At 33.2% G+C, this 12,542-nt stretch overlaps 1 long non-coding RNA gene across 1 annotated transcript; it reads right to left on the bottom strand.

The window, feature by feature from the left end:
• Window positions 1–345: 345 nt before the first annotated feature.
• Window positions 346–1,218, bottom strand: LOC120345673 (uncharacterized). The gene is made up of 3 exons (XR_013477583.1): window positions 1,169–1,218; window positions 475–575; window positions 346–402 (listed from the first exon to the last, which is right to left on the bottom strand). It is a non-coding gene; the product is annotated as an uncharacterized LOC120345673 (long non-coding RNA).
• Window positions 1,219–12,542: the final 11,324 nt, after the last annotated feature.

The raw sequence follows: 12,542 nt of genomic DNA, 5'->3' as shown, positions 1-12,542 counted from the left end.
TTGTTTTATATATCAGGTATATTTCGGGCAAATAACAAGTTAAATTAAACAAGATTGTTATCTTCTTATTACATATTATCATTGATATCGAATGTTAAAATCAACAACGTTCATCACGTTTAGTTTAAAAAATCGTTGTTTGATTTTTCGACAAGATAAAAAATCGTGATTTTGAGAGATTTTGGACTATTTGTACAAATTTATCATGATACACACGAGATAAGAGCTGTTAGTTAAAAACATCTTTTAAAGTGAACATTGTTCCTATTAAACTTAGCGCAAATTGCTTTACTGGTACAGTGACCATTACAGTTAATGACACACATATCCTAACAAAAAGTGTAAGAAGATTGTCCTGGTCAGTTCGATTATAAGTCAAAAGTAATTCTGGTTCCAACCAATCTGAAATGTATATTAAAAAATACGATCATGAAATGAAGACATAGGACATTACTCAGTAACGTTATTACTCACTATAAAATGTTAAATAGCTGAATACCGCAGACAGTGAATACAAAGTAAAACATGTTGTAAATGCCGAAAAAGCCACATATTGCATTCTCGATGTTGATGGACTGTCAAAATAATTGCAAGAAAAATTTCAAAAATGAGCAGAATATCACACCGCGGTACATATATATCGACTTCACAAAACAAGACTCATTAGAATGACGATAATATAAGTAATCAATCGTACTACTGTTGCATAAACGCAATTACGGCGTACTTATTATCAGAAAGATACGAAATGCGGGCTCAGTCAGTAACATTTAGGCATGTTACACGACGCCGTAATAATATTTCATTCTAACTAAAATAGATAAAATGGTAAAAATTGCAATATTATGGATACGTACTATCGCTGTTCTAGATTTTTCTTTTTCAGTATAATTTGGGCCATATATGGAACAAAGCTTGAGGACAAATTATTGTTACCTTCGAAACTCAAACGCGGTTTTAACAAACAAACAAATAACATTGAAAGTTGAAATAAACCAAATAACTTTATCGTTTTAGGCAACTAACTGGCCGTAAACTGATTGTGTTTACAAATTTTGGAAATTATTTCAAAATGCATTTTGTTTGCGCGATTCCTGGACGACTTGCAAAATGTTAAGAGGTTACCGGTAACAGTAGAGAAATTTCTACGAAACGTAATGCGTTTTACCTTTTCAGTTCTGCATAAATAGGAAGTACACTGAAATGGCCGGAAAATGCAAAAATGATGATTGGAAGGCCATAAACCCACTGTAAATATAAAGAACTATATATATAAAATTTGCACTACAAAATCAAAAATAACTGATTGACGAAGTAAAATTTCAAACTTTGTTTAATAAAGTAATCAAGTATTTTTGATCTCCGCTCTAGGAGACCCTTATTATCAGTCGTTCTGTCTGAAAGTCCGGATAGAGGTTTCGTTCCCACGGCAACAACGATTAACGCTCCGATCGCTATGAAATTTCTATTTTTTCTTAATTGATCGCCGCTTTCTTGCCAACCAAGTCGAAAATTAAAATTCCAAGAACGCTACTTTCCGCATAGGAATATACTCTTTTCAATAAGTCGTCTTTGGTCTAATTACTCCATAAACTGGAGAAGCCTCAGTGATTTTAGTGAATATTATTTTTTTCGATTTGCAACCACAGTATATCAGTCACGCGAGTTTGTCTGCGAAACGCGAAGCGCTTAAAATGAACTGGCATTTTTGCCAAACAACTCTCTTAATTGCGCCCCGTTCAAGATCCGCGAGTTTGTACAGATGGTAGTAGACAAGGAATCAGTTGCTTGAGTGCGAGTCTCAACTATCAGCGGAGATACTGGGCGCCTACCAGCTTGTCTGTCTATCTGTCAGTCTGTTTGGACGTAGCGTCTAAACGGCTGGTCCAATCTAGACGAAATTTTTCACGTGGGTTATCCTGTCTCCCTACTATTGTGCGTTAAAAGGAAAAATCCGGATTGGGGTTCCGTTTTCATGGCAACGACGAATAACGCGCCGATCGTAATGAAATTACCATATTTTTCACAATTTATCGCCGTTTTCTCGCCAACTGGGTTGAAAATTGAATTCCAAGAATGCTACTTATTGAACGTGAAAATACACTTTCCAACTAGTCGTCTTTGGTCTCGATACTCCATAAACGGGAGAAGCCTCAGCGATTTTAGTGAACATTATATTTTTTAATTTTAACCACCGCATATCAGTCACGCGAGTATGTCTACAAAAGTCGAAGCGCTTAAAATGAACTGGCCCTTTTAGCAACCCGCTCACTTACCTAAATATCATCAAGTTTCTATGGATGGTAATCAGTTGCTTGAGTGTGGACCTCAACTACCAGCGGAGGGCTGGGCTTGTCTATCATTAAATTTGCTTCGATTGTACATTTTCGACATTTACAAAAATCTACTATCGTAAATATGATGAAACGTGATTTTAGAAAATTTGAAATCGGGAGCTATTATGGGTATATACTATATATGGGTCTCTCACGACTTGTTTCAAAAGGAATTAAGATTATATCTCACGTTATCAGTGTACTCAAAAACAGCTGCGTCGCACTGTTGTTCATCATGTTCCAGATGAAAGTTTGAAACACTACCATTAGAATAATGAAAATCCGTTTTCGACGCATTAGAAATCAAATCTCCACCTCCAAATCCAGGATAACTATCTTTCATATACGCAGTGACATTTTCTGATACCGTAAGATTGTCTATGATGCTCTTACCCAGCAATGGACATGGCGTTGTGAATTTTTTGAAAATAACCTAGAAAGAAATTATATGGTATAATGTGCACGCAATACCTGAGAAATGTGCTCAGCACTGTTAGAAGTAGTCAGTAAAAATATAAATATCCCATCTGTAATTATTAGAGAAACGAACGAATATTCTTCCAAAATATCGAGTGTCTAACAAAATCAATTGGATTAATCTAAACAGTATAGTAATAAGATTATTTCTGATAATGGGCTCATAGACGAATTTGATTCTGATGCATCGTCAGAATCTGTTCAAACCAAGCAAGTGGCAATGTCAGATTAAGTCATGCTTGGAAAATTAATTGTCAATAATGTAAATTGTACAAATCAGACAAGGATGCCATTTTGATTTCGACATATTGCAAATACTTACAGTGATAACGAAAAAAAACACGCACAGAATTGAGAATCCACTTGTGTATCCGAGAAATCGAATGTTCTTGAAAGATGAAAGAGGAACGATGACAGCACATGTTACAATAATTACAAGAATGTTTCCATCGTAGTACCAAGATCTGTTGAGACAATTTTTTTATTTGTTATGGAAATAATATTTAATAACAGTTGACTTTTACCTGATTATTCCGATTCAAACAAGTTTATGAATATAACCAAAGGTAATAATCACTTGCCTTTTTTATTCATTCATCTCTGATAAATCTAAATAATAATTGTAAATATAGTTCTTACCCATCTGATTTCGTTTCCTCCATCAATGAAAGAATTACGTTGGGAAGTTCATATTTTATTACGAGAAGATATGATGAAATTAATCCAATATTTTCTCCAATGATACAAAGAGCAGCGATTATCTATGATAAAAGATAAATTATAAGTATAATGGTAAACAAGAGAGCTATGCTCAAATATATGGACACGTAGCGCCACCCAATGGCAATAATTTTGATGACGTCATAGCGAAAAAAAAGTAATAGCCTTCTTTTATCTTTATCCACTGAAAATTTCAAAGCAATTGGTCCAGTATTCGAAGAGAAAAGCGGTTTTTTAAAAATGATGGAGACAAATAACAATAGCAACATAATATTGAAACGATCGTTATGTCCACTAAACGTGTTCAATAAACAGCATTATGCCCTGTTCCTGTACACTATAAACATAATATTGATTAATACAAAATGAAAGTGTAAACAAACTCAGTCTACTCACTCTTCCAGAAAGTCCAAATGCTCTAAATCCTATTTTCTCATACTCTTTGACTCCAGTTTGTTCACACATTTTCAATAGCAGGTATATAGTGAATAACGCGACGGAAACAATGCAAACGGCGAATATGCTGTATAAATAAGCAAGGGAGCTATGCTCAAATATATGCGGACACGAAAAGTAATACCCTTCTAGGAAAAATACAATCCTTACCCACTGAAAATTTTAAGCAATTTTAATATTGGGAAAGGCGATTTTTTTTATAACGATAGAAAGAAATAATATGAGAACAACATAATAACAAACGATCCATAGGTCCACTTCGTGGTTAATAAGACAAAATGATTAGTTGAAAAGCAAAAAAATTAAATTTGACTTAGCTAGCTTTAATTAATGGAGGAATATTAGAATGTTTAAATAACGTGAACGCTGAATATGTTTTTTACAATTTTTTTAGCCTCATGATGTTGAACAAAGTTGGAAACTTACAAAAACAAAAATATTCCTAGTTGTCCCATTGCATACGGTAAAGCCAATATCCCGGTTCCGAATAAAGCATTCACCATATTAAACGTGCTTAGAAGAAACGAAGCGGGTTTAATTCCATAAACGCTTTTCTGGTTGTCCATAGCGGCACCTTGTTCCGCCTTTATTGAAGAATAATTCCAAATAAAACGTTACACGATTTTAGAACTTATAATAAATTTAGGCTTGCACGTAATTGACAAAAATCAATTCCGTAATTACGGCAAAATCGATTACGTAATGACCCCGTAATTGCGATATTTTTTCACACATTTAAACCTATCATAACAACCAATTGAATCCACTTCATTTTCGATTGGGACATCGAGTTTGGGTTTTCATATTCCTGGCAGTACTACACGCCGGCGACAGATGTTAAGACAAGAGTGAATTCAAATTAATTTTATTCTGATTTTTATCTTTTGTGCTAGCTTTGATTTCCTTTATCACCTTCGCAAATTAACCGTCCCAATTTTATGCGATCCGTTTTATCATTACCGACACTGGTATACGGATATTTATGAAACGATAGTTGACTTTTTTAAAATCGTATTAAAAATATATGTCGGGTTTCCAATTTATCAATGCCACGACGAGCGTATTCTCTCGTTTGATTATACTTGCGCTTGCCTCGCGACGAAGACTTGTTATTGCACCGTTTTTAACATTATTCGACTTTACTACCTAGTCAGCATTTTATAATAATCATTGATGCCGACTTATTGACGTTATTCCGATTACCAATTCCGAAAATTCCAATTCCGAAAATGGTTCTCGCACAGAATAAACACACTGGCTCATACTTGATATTTGATAGTAGTTAAATTGAGAATATTGAACTGTTGAAACAAAAAAACGATTGTCGAAATTCTTAAATCTCGTTGCCTTGGTTAAATTAAATACTGCACAAAGATAGTTATACATTAAACATTTAGGCTACAATTTAGCTTTTTTTTTTAAATTTCAATCATGCATTGTGGTGGAGAAATCCCATTATTTAAATACGGGTAACTATAAAAATAGAATAGGATTCTGGATTCGATTCAAGTATTCTAAAACAGTGGTTCCCAACCGCCGGTCCGCGGACCGTCAACGGTCCGCAAAGGATTTTTACCGGATCGTGGGAAATCCCGTCATATTGTTGTTTCTCTGCCGTCTCAATCGCTTTACCGATGCCGAAAAGACGAAGTTGCGTTGGTTCATTACGCAATTTCTTTCCCGTCGTCATATTGCTGTTTGATAAGCGCGACATTAATTATCACGGTGACGTATTGGCAAGAGAGAGAAAAGTGAGAAAAACGGCTGCAAATACCGAAGCTTTAACTTCTTTTTAAAACTTTCATTTTCTACAATCGACGGAATTGACTGCTTTGAAGAGAGCTCGTTTCAATCGTGAAAGTGCTCGACCAATATTTACGACTTTACGTAATTCGTAACTTCCCTTCCGTAACTCGAAATAATTCCGTAAATCTGTAAATTACGTGCAAGCCTATAATAATATAAGGATCACTGTTTTCGGAAAATTAGAGAATTACTACAGATATTACTTTTAAAGAAGTTTTTCAAGTTTCAAGGATTGACACAATTTGCATCGATGAGCTAAATAAAACTGAGTTGATGAGAATCACACAGAGACAAACTCTTGCACAAAGTAACTCGAAAATAAGAATCATTGGAATCAAAAAAATGTCATAAAGGGAATTTTCATCTTTCTTAAGCAAATTTCCAAAAACTGGAAATTTTCACTGTAGCATGCTCACCTGTGAATCAGATTCTGACATTGCATCTTTCGAGTTCGTCATTGGGATAAATGGTATTCTTCTGTCGACTTTATAAGTTTACGAAATTGAATATATTAGTTATGACTGATATTTAATGATATATTTACAGTAGCGTAATATATTGAAATTTATATTTGCAATATATAAACTAACCGTAAGAGTCATAAAATATATTCTTCTATTTATCTCAACGCGTTGTGGCCCAACATTGTACCTGGACATCTAACGACTCGACTTATATAGTATGCGTAAATCGCCAAACCTTCTTTTCATCAAAATATAGAATATCTAAACTCTAAAATTATGTAACGATAGAAATTATAGCAGTAACTTTATTTCCGATTAAATATTTTATCGCAATTTCATTTTTTTTATGACATAACGCAAAGGTTATCGTGCTGCTTATTATATAATGCAACACATTCGCTAACCTTATAAATTTAAATATGTGAAACAGTGACGAATAAATTCTAAAACTTCCAAGCTTAGACTTTTTATTTTTACTACTGTATTCAATATCCTTGCACACAAGTATCCAGATTAAATTTACTGTGAACTCAGGTAAAATAGGTGTAGCTCTAACTAAATAAATAATCAAATGTAAAAATTGACACACAAATAACTTTTTTTAAGTATACGATAAAAACAATAATAATTAAGCGGTTTAAATATTAGTTCATTACTTTTTTTCACCCAGATTACATTTTGCAAATAATAACCCTAAATATTGTGTTGCGTTTCATTTTGTATTCATAAATAGTTCAAATAGCATGATGTTAAAACGTTTCGAAAATTCCAAATTATTATACGAAGTTATATAAGTTTAACAGGTAGGTGCACTTTATTATGCAAAATAATTGATATGATTGTTTACTTATTTTACATTAGAATGAAACACTTTTATTCCAAAATACGTCAAAATAAAAGTCCTGAGCATGTTATTAATGACTTCAGTGTTATATTTTGATTTATGGAGTGGGTTAGTATGAGATGACTGCTCGCCAAGCATGTTCCAACATGCTCTAATTCAGGGGTCACCAAACAACGGCCCGCGAGCCCGTGGCATCCTTTCGTCTGGCGAATTTTTTTTCCAAGGGATGTTTCCCCGAGCATCGATTTCCTTGTTTATTTCGTAACATTGGCCAATCAACAAGATGCAAAACGTGACGTGGCAATGGACCTTCTCGCATCCGCTCAGACACTTTTGTCACTCGGACAGATTTTCAGTCGTGTTTTCAAACAATATTTCGTTTTCGCGATTTTAAACGCTATTCATTAGTTTTTGAGAAATAGCTGTGATAAACAGGCAAAAAGCGTTGCTGTGTACGTTTCTCGTGCTAAAATTAACGTCGAACGTGCATTTTGCGCTAATAGTACAAGTCACATTAACTTTTGTATTGTATTGCTTAGATGCGGATATTCATGACAGCAATTGTTTTGCTAACAGCTAACCTTAGGATAGAAATATTGTATATTTGTTTTGTTATGATGTTCCTAATCCCTATTCTGCAATATAGAAATTAATATTAACGACTTCAGAAATGTAGAATTTATATTGATGATGGATTTCCCAACTTTTGGGAATTTGTTGTATTGCATTGACAAAAATATCTGTCCGGCCCGTTTCAATACAGTTTGAGTCATACCTGGCCCGCGGCCAAAAAAGTTTGGTGACCCTTGCTCTAGTTGAACAGAACTTCAATTGAACGTCAAGAAATGTCAATGTCCATTTTTACGTGTCTAGTATTTTGAATATAGTCTGGCTTTTATGATAATATACATCAATATTTAAATTCAACAAATTATATATATAATTTTTTTTTTTGCATATACGTTGCACATTAGGCAGAGCTCATCTATTTAAAGTGCGTTTCTTATTTGTAAATGTTTTGAATGTAGCGAGCATTGGTTTATATTTGTTATGTACAAGTCTTATTTTGATCGATTCGTTCCTATTGCTGACTGAACATTCTATAAAATATTATTTGGACTAGAAAACCTACTCCAAAACAGTTCATTTCGGCTATCGCACTACTCCGAAATATTGATTCTGTAAAACAAAAACAACTTATGTTCAATAAATATGGACGAAATTATTGACGCGACAGCCCCTCGCCTCCGTTAAGGTTGTCTCTCTCTCTGAGAGTTAATAGGTTCTCTCCCAAATTAGTCCACAAATAGCAGCAGTAGTGCAGAAGTTCCAGGCATAACAGTCCTACTGACATTCAACATTATTATTCTAAACCTGTTACAACTTTATTTCCGCATAATATTGCATCGCCTTTTTATTTTTTTTATTCATATTTTCTCGGACAAAAGGTTATCGTGCTGCTATTTATATATTGCAACACAGATAATAACTTTTCTTTTATTAAATTTTGTGCGATATTTCAAGTTATAAGATATGTTCATACTTTGGGTGCAAATATTTTCGCTAATCTAATGAATTTAAATATGTGAAAATGTGACGCAAGAATTTGGAAACCTTCAAGACTAGACTTTTTATTTTTGCCACAGTATTCAATATACTTGCACACAATTATTCAGATGCCGAATAAATAGCCCAGGGAACAGTGTACCCAGTTACACTCTACGATAAAAATTTGCATATTGTATGTGACTGGTTATTGAAAATTAAGTATGACATTTTGTCATTAACCCTGAAAGGCCCATTAAATTTACGTGAACTCATGTAAAGGAGGAGTAGCTCTAGCTAAATAAATATTCAAATGTAAAAATTGACACACAAATAACTTTTTTTTTAAATATACGATCAAAACAAAACAATTAAGCGGTTTAAATATTAGTTATTTTGATGATACATTTTCACCCAGATTACATTTTGCAAATAATAACCCTAAATATGGTGTTGCGTTTCATTTTGTATTCATAAATAGTTCAAATAGCATGATGTTAAAACGTTTCGAAAATTCAAAAAATAATATACGTAGTTACATAAGTTTAACAGGTAGGTGCACTTTATTATGCAAATTTATTGATATGATTATTTAATTATTTTACATTGCAATGAAACATTTTTATTTCAAAATACGTCAAAATATAAGACATGAGCATGTTATTAATGACTCCAGTAATTAGAAATCGTCTGGAAATAGCTGTGATAAACCTCTGTCTCTGCCGGTACGCAGCGTTGCTGAGTACGTTTCTCGTGCTAAAATTAACGTCGAACGTGCATTTTGCGCTAATAGTACAAGTCACATTAACTTTTGTATTGCTTACATGCGGATATTCATGACAGCAATTGTTTTGCTAACAGCTAACCTTAGGATAGTTGTCTAGAAATCTTGTATATTTGTTATGATGTTCTTGATCTATATTTTGCGATATAGAATTTAATATTAAAGACTTCAGAAATGTAGAATTTATATTGAAGATGGATTTCCCAACTTTGGGGTATTCATTGTATTGCATTGACAAAAATACGTGTCCGGTCCGTTTTAACACAGTTTGAGTCATACCTGGCCCGCGCCAAAAAAATTTGGTGGCCCCTGCTCTGATTGAACTGAACTTCAATTGAACATCAAGAAATGTCAATCGAGAAATGTCAATGTCTATTCGTACGTGTATAATATTTCGGGTGTAATCTGGCTTTTAGGACAATATACATCAATTATTAAATTCAACAAATACAAATTAAATAGTTTTAGTTGAAACATTTAATGTATAGACGTTGTACGTTAGACAGAGAACATCTATCTTAAAGTGCGTTTCCTATTTGTGAATGTTTTGAATGTAGCGAGCATTGGTTTATATTTATTATGTACATGTCTTGTTTTGATCGATTCGTTCCCATTGCTGACTGAACATTCTATAAAATATTATTTGGACTAGAAAACCTACTTCAAAACAGTTCCTTTCGGCTATCGCACTACTCCGAAATATTGATTCTGTAAAACAAAAACAACGTATGTTTAAATATAGACGAAATTATTGACGAGACAGCCCCTCGCCTCCGTTAAGCTTTTGTCTCTCTCTCTGAGAGTTAAAAGTGTCTCCCTCAAATTAGTCCACATATAGCAGCAGTAGTGAAGAAGTACCAGGCATAACAGTCCTACTGACATTCACCATTATTATTCTAAACCCGTTACAACTTCATTTCCGCATAAATATTTCACCACCGTTTTATTTTTTTCATTCATATTTTCTCGGACGAAAGGTTATCGTGCTGCTATTTATATAATGCAACGCAAATAAATACTTTTCTCTTATCAAATTTTGTGCAATATTTCGAGTTATAAGACATGTTCATAACTTGAGTGCAACTATATTTGCTAACCTAATAAATTTAAATATGTGAAAATGTGACGCAAGAATTTGTAAACCCTCAAGACTAGACTTTTTATTTTTGCTACAGTATTAAATATCCTTGCACACAATTATTCAGATGCCGAATAAATAGCCCAGGGAACAATGTACCCAGTTACACGTTGCGATAATAAATTGCATATTGTATGTGACTGGTTATTGAAAATTAAGTATGACATTTTGTCTTTAACCCTGAAAGGCCCATTAAATTTACGTGAACTCATGTGAAGGAGGAGTAGCTCTAGCTAAATAAATATTCAAATGTAAAAATTGACACACAAATAACTTTTTTTTAAATAATCGATCAAAACAAAACAATTAAGCGGTTTAAATATTAGTTATTTTGATGATACATTTTCACCCAGATTACATTTTGCAAATAATAACCCTAAATATGGTGTTGCGTTTCATTTTGTATTCATAAATAGTTCAAATAGCATGATGTTAAAACGTTTCGAAAATTCAAAAAATAATATACGTAGTTACATAAGTTTAACAGGTAGGTGCACTTTATTATGCAAATTTATTGATATGATTATTTAATTATTTTACATTACAATGAACTTCATTTACAATGAACTTTACTTTTATTTCAAAATACGTCAAAATATAAATCCTGAGCATGCTGTTAATGACTCCAGTAATCAGAAATCGTCTAGAAATAGCTGTGATAAACCGGGTAAAAATCTCTGCCGGTACGCAGCGTTGCTGTGTACGTTTTTCGTGCTAAAATTAACGTCGAACGTGCATTTTGCGCTAATAGTACAAGTCACATTAACTTTTGTATTGCTTACATGCGGATATTCATGACAGCAATTGTTTTGCTAACAGCTAACCTTAGGATAGTTGTCTAGAAATCTTGTATATTTGTTATGATGTTCTTGATCTATATTTCGCGATATAGAATTTAATATTAAAGACTTCAGAAATGTAGAATTTATATTGAAGATGGATTTCCCAACTTTGGGGTATTCATTGTATTGCATTGACAAATATACGTGTCCGGCCCGTTTTAACACAGTTTGAGTCATACCTGGCCCGCGCCAAAAAAATTTGGTGGCCCCTGCTCTGATTGAACTGAACTTCAATTGAACATCAAGAAATGTCAATCGAGAAATGTCAATGTCTATTTGTACGTGTATAATATTTCGTGTGTAATCTGGCTTTTAGGACAATATACATCAATTATTAAATTCAACAAATACAAATTATATAGTTTTAGGAGAAACATTTAATGTATAGACGTTGTACATTAGACAGAGAACATCTATCTTAAAGTGCGTTTCCTATTTATGAATGTTTTGAATGTAGCGAGCATTGGTTTATATTTGTTATGTACATGTCTTATTTTGATCGATTCGTTCCCATTGCTGACTGAATATTCTAAAAAAAATTATTTGGACTAGAAGACCTACGTAATCTCACATAATTGAAATATAGGAGCAAAGAACATATATATCGGTTATCGGGATGTGCATTGGTTTACTGGTTGTTTTGATGATAACTTGCCGATGATGAATTGGCAATTTTAAAGCCGATATGAACGATATCTGAATTGAAAAAAAAATATATTTAAAATTGGCACCCTACAAAGTGAATTCTAGTGATTACGACATTTCGGAAATCTAAATTTGCAATGACACACTGTTTCCAGAAAAAAAAATAAAAAATTTCAGCCCTTTCTATTTATCGGAGTATATGGATGGATGAGTATTGGTCGAAATCAGCTATATCGGATTGCTATTGGCAAGCTCGGTAAATTAGTTAGTAGCAACAGGACTGATTCCAATCCTTTTAATTACGCGAGAATTATCCCAGGCTCTTGTCAACAATCAGAAACGACAAATTTATGGAGTCTTTTTTGGGTATTCTTCCAATTCTAAGTTTTGCATAAAGAATTGCCATTATTGCTGATTTTATTGAATCATTATTTAAACACAAAATAACATCAGGATTTAGGCAGTGACTTTTCTGGGTTTTATTC

The sequence above is a fragment of the Styela clava genome, chromosome 8 (assembly GCF_964204865.1).
Source record: "Styela clava chromosome 8, kaStyClav1.hap1.2, whole genome shotgun sequence".
Lineage (NCBI taxonomy): Eukaryota > Metazoa > Chordata > Ascidiacea > Stolidobranchia > Styelidae > Styela > Styela clava.
This window is presented reverse-complemented; position numbering and strand designations above follow the sequence as displayed.